The 5,000-nt window shown below is 53.7% G+C and overlaps 1 non-coding gene across 1 annotated transcript in view; it reads left to right on the top strand.

Moving 5' to 3' along the window:
* Nucleotides 1-3,220: 3,220 nt before the first annotated feature.
* Nucleotides 3,221-5,000, top strand: part of LOC126311080 (small subunit ribosomal RNA) — a 1,893-nt gene continuing 113 nt past the window's right edge. Inside the window, exon 1 of the ribosomal RNA XR_007554379.1 lies at nucleotides 3,221-5,000. This exon is cut by the window's right edge and continues 113 nt beyond it. This is a non-coding gene — a ribosomal RNA (small subunit ribosomal RNA).

Here is a 5,000-nt window from a genome sequence, read left to right as displayed (position 1 = left end):
CCCACGTTGGCCCTTAACCTAACCCACGTTGGCCCTTAACCTAACCCACGTTGGCCCTTAACCTAACCCACGTTGGCCCTTAACCTAACCCACGTTGGCCCTTAACCTAACCCACGTTGGCCCTTAACCTAACCCACGTTGGCCCTTAACCTAACCCACGTTGGCCCTTAACCTAACCCACGTTGGCCCCTAACCTTACCCACGTTGGCCCCTAACCTTACCCACGTTGGCCCCTAACCTTACCCACGTTGGCCCTTAACCTAACCCACGTTGGCCCTTAACCTAACCCACGTTGGCCCTTAACCTAACCCACGTTGGCCCTTAACCTAACCCACGTTGGCCCTTAACCTAACCCACGTTGGCCCCTTAACCTAACCCACGTTGGCCCTTAACCTAACCCACGTTGGCCCTTAACCTAACCCACGTTGGCCCTTAACCTAACCCACGTTGGCCCTTAACCTAACCCACGTTGGCCCCTAACCTAACCCACGTTGGCCCCTAACCTAACCCACGTTGGCCCCTAACCTAACCCACGTTGGCCCCTAACCTAACCCACGTTGGCCCCTAACCTAACCCACGTTGGCCCCTAACCTAACCCACATTGGCCCCTAACCTAACCCACGCTGCACCTTAACCTAAGTTACGCTGCACCTTAACCTAAGTTACGCTGCACCTTAACCTAAGTTACGCTGCACCTTAACCTAAGTTACGCTGCACCTTAACCTAAGTTACGCTGCACCTTAACCTAAGTTACGCTGCACCTTAACCTAAGTTACGCTGCACCTTAACCTAACTTACACTGCACCTTAACCTAAGTTACACTGCACCTTAACCTAAGTTACACTGCACCTTAACCTAAGTTACACTGCACCTTAACCTAAGTTACACTGCACCTTAACCTAAGTTACACTGCACCTTAACCTAAGTTACACTGCACCTTAACCTAAGTTACACTGCACCTTAACCTAAGTTACACTGCACCTTAACCTAAGTTACACTGCACCTTAACCTAAGTTACACTGCACCTTAACCTAAGTTACACTGCACCTTAACCTAAGTTACACTGCACCTTAACCTAAGTTACACTGCACCTTAACCTAAGTTACACTGCACCTTAACCTAAGTTACACTGCACCTTAACCTAAGTTACACTGCACCTTAACCTAAGTTACACTGCACCTTAACCTAACTTACACTGCACCTTAACCTAAGTTACACTGCACCTTAACCTAAGTTACACTGCACCTTAACCTAAGTTACACTGCACCTTAACCTAACTTACACTGCACCTTAACCTAACTTACACTGCACCTTAACCTAACTTACACTGCACCTTAACCTAACTTACACTGCACCTTAACCTAACTTACACTGCACCTTAACTGTCACATGTAACGTCACAGGAATGTAGCTTTGCCTAACAGCAACCCTCTGAACATAGTTCACTGCTTGGATCCTCTGGTGTCATGTGTATTTCTTGATGCCATGGTGCGTACCCTCACATAAAGGTCTTTCGAGTGTTGCGTACTTTCTACACAGTCCCGCTAACCACTGGAAGGGTGTACCGCTACAGAACGAATATCGCCCTCCCCTCCTGCCCTTCCAAGCTGGTCGGTCAGGCGTTTGTTTGTGAAATGAGCCTTGCAGCTGTTCAGTTGCATTCGGTTGTCGATGCAGTCAGTGTACGTTGTGGTACGGCCTGTGTGGACTGTCCGCTGATGTACGCGTAACCCACACTGATCATCCGTCGTTACGTACTGAGTGACATAATGTGGCACATGCTTGACCGTACACCGGCTGCGCCCTACAATGGCGAATCATAAGGGCCATATGTTGTGCACGATGCTACTTGTCTCGTCTCCCCATTACAGCGAGATTGCACTGTTGTACGCCGTACAGACATGTGGTAAGTAGGTACGGACGAAAGTATTGCATGTTGGCCCCCCCCCCCCCTCCTCCCTCTGCCGGGAATCAGCGTGAGCCGTCTGTTGATGTAGCGACGAGGGTTTTCCTATTTAATCGTATTGCCCCACACAACATGATAGCACGGTGGACCGCGTTCCACATCTGCGACATGCTACAGAGGCCGGTTGACAGTCGACCGCGCAAGGGACATTGCACACGTGCGCGGACCATCTTCCACGTGTTCTCTCGTGTACATGCCGCAGTGTGTATGTGGGCTGATGTAGCGTGTCGTGACACATAACATGCAGGCATGCCAGAATCGTAGATTTCGCAAATGTAGATTGACGTATACGTTTGCTGCCAAAGATCCGCAAATGAACTGGAAATCAGTTGTTGAGCGGTTGTTCGCGCTGCAGGTGCATCGGTGATAGCGACGATCGGTACATCTGTGAACCGGTTGTTTCGGCGGTACCCGCCATGCCCCCGAACCTGAGTTGGCCATGTGGGTATGAAGCGATACGAGGCTGTGGCTTGGCGGGACAGTCCCCGGCCGGTGAGGGGGGGCCGCCCGGCGTGCTGGCCGCGCGCTGCGTGAGCGCACGCACTACAGCCGGCTGGTGGGGGGCGCCCAGTGGCAGGAGCGCCGGCCGACGGGCCCGGCTGGCGTCCCAGCTATGCGCCGGCGCACCCTGCGCGCGGCGCCAGGCGGCCAAAGTGGGTTCTGCCGAGCCCGGTGCGAAGCGCGGTGGACATCTGCAGTGTGCTGGTCCGATTGCGGACTGTGTGCGTTGAGGATGCGCCGCCGCCCGGCACTCGGCGTCGCGACGCCGTCTGCTGCTCGGTCGCCCCCAGCGGTTCTCGCAGGTGGTTTGTATCGCAGCTCTGCGGACGTGTTGGCGCGTGCGCTGTGCTGGGAGAGTTCGCTTCTGCACCCAAGTGGGGCTTTGCCCTTCTGTGGCGCTGGCGTTGGAGCTGCCGGTCACCGTAGGTGGCGCGTGTTGTTTCCCGCCGGCAATGCCACGACAGCACGCTCCCGGGCCTCTGTCGGCAGCGGCAAGCTCAGTTGGGAGCACGGGTGTTCGCACTGAAAGCGTCTACTCGCCTATCTCCGGGCGATTGCGCCTCTCTCGAACCCGACCAAGTACTTAGGACGGCGCTGCGCGCCGCCGGGACCTGAGAGGGTTTCGAGGTGTATCGTGCAGGGGAGCTCAGCCTCCTCCTGTTTGCAGAATAATTGAGCGGACGCTTGCGTGTTCGCGCGGGCCCTCGGGACACACTCCCGGGCGGCCGGCTGCTCAGCTCTCGTTGACGCAGCTCCCTGGTTGATCCTGCCAGTAGTCATATGCTTGTCTCAAAGATTAAGCCATGCATGTCTCAGTACAAGCCGCATTAAGGTGAAACCGCGAATGGCTCATTAAATCAGTTATGGTTCCTTAGATCGTACCCACGTTACTTGGATAACTGTGGTAATTCTAGAGCTAATACATGCAAACAGAGTCCCGACCAGAGATGGAAGGGACGCTTTTATTAGATCAAAACCAATCGGATTGGCTCGTCTGGTCCGTTTGCCTTGGTGACTCTGAATAACTTTGGGCTGATCGCACGGTCCTCGTACCGGCGACGCATCTTTCAAATGTCTGCCTTATCAACTGTCGATGGTAGGTTCTGCGCCTACCATGGTTGTAACGGGTAACGGGGAATCAGGGTTCGATTCCGGAGAGGGAGCCTGAGAAACGGCTACCACATCCAAGGAAGGCAGCAGGCGCGCAAATTACCCACTCCCGGCACGGGGAGGTAGTGACGAAAAATAACGATACGGGACTCATCCGAGGCCCCGTAATCGGAATGAGTACACTTTAAATCCTTTAACGAGTATCTATTGGAGGGCAAGTCTGGTGCCAGCAGCCGCGGTAATTCCAGCTCCAATAGCGTATATTAAAGTTGTTGCGGTTAAAAAGCTCGTAGTTGGATTTGTGTCCCACGCTGTTGGTTCACCGCCCGTCGGTGTTTAACTGGCATGTATCGTGGGACGTCCTGCCGGTGGGGCGAGCCGAAGGCGTGCTTGCGCGTCCCGAGGCGGACCCCGTTGAAATCCTACCAGGGTGCTCTTAGTTGAGTGTCTCGGTGGGCCGGCACGTTTACTTTGAACAAATTAGAGTGCTTAAAGCAGGCAAGCCCGCCTGAATACTGTGTGCATGGAATAATGGAATAGGACCTCGGTTCTATTTTGTTGGTTTTCGGAACCCGAGGTAATGATTAATAGGGACAGGCGGGGGCATTCGTATTGCGACGTTAGAGGTGAAATTCTTGGATCGTCGCAAGACGAACAGAAGCGAAAGCATTTGCCAAGTATGTTTTCATTAATCAAGAACGAAAGTTAGAGGTTCGAAGGCGATCAGATACCGCCCTAGTTCTAACCATAAACGATGCCAGCCAGCGATCCGCCGCAGTTCCTCCGATGACTCGGCGGGCAGCCTCCGGGAAACCAAAGCTTTTGGGTTCCGGGGGAAGTATGGTTGCAAAGCTGAAACTTAAAGGAATTGACGGAAGGGCACCACCAGGAGTGGAGCCTGCGGCTTAATTTGACTCAACACGGGAAACCTCACCAGGCCCGGACACCGGAAGGATTGACAGATTGATAGCTCTTTCTTGATTCGGTGGGTGGTGGTGCATGGCCGTTCTTAGTTGGTGGAGCGATTTGTCTGGTTAATTCCGATAACGAACGAGACTCTAGCCTGCTAACTAGTCGCGTGACATCCTTCGTGCTGTCAGCGATTACTTTTCTTCTTAGAGGGACAGGCGGCTTCTAGCCGCACGAGATTGAGCAATAACAGGTCTGTGATGCCCTTAGATGTTGTGGGCCGCACGCGCGCTACACTGAAGGAATCAGCGTGTCTTCCTAGGCCGAAAGGTCGGGGTAACCCGCTGAACCTCCTTCGTGCTAGGGATTGGGGCTTGCAATTGTTCCCCATGAACGAGGAATTCCCAGTAAGCGCGAGTCATAAGCTCGCGTTGATTACGTCCCTGCCCTTTGTACACACCGCCCGTCGCTACTACCGATTGAATGATTTAGTGAGGTCTTCGGACTGGTACGC

Source organism: Schistocerca gregaria, unplaced genomic scaffold, assembly GCF_023897955.1.
Source record: "Schistocerca gregaria isolate iqSchGreg1 unplaced genomic scaffold, iqSchGreg1.2 ptg000398l, whole genome shotgun sequence".
Classification (NCBI taxonomy): Eukaryota; Metazoa; Arthropoda; class Insecta; order Orthoptera; family Acrididae; genus Schistocerca; species Schistocerca gregaria.
The sequence above is the reverse complement of the archived record's forward strand: the minus strand, read 5'-3'. Positions and strand labels throughout refer to the sequence as shown.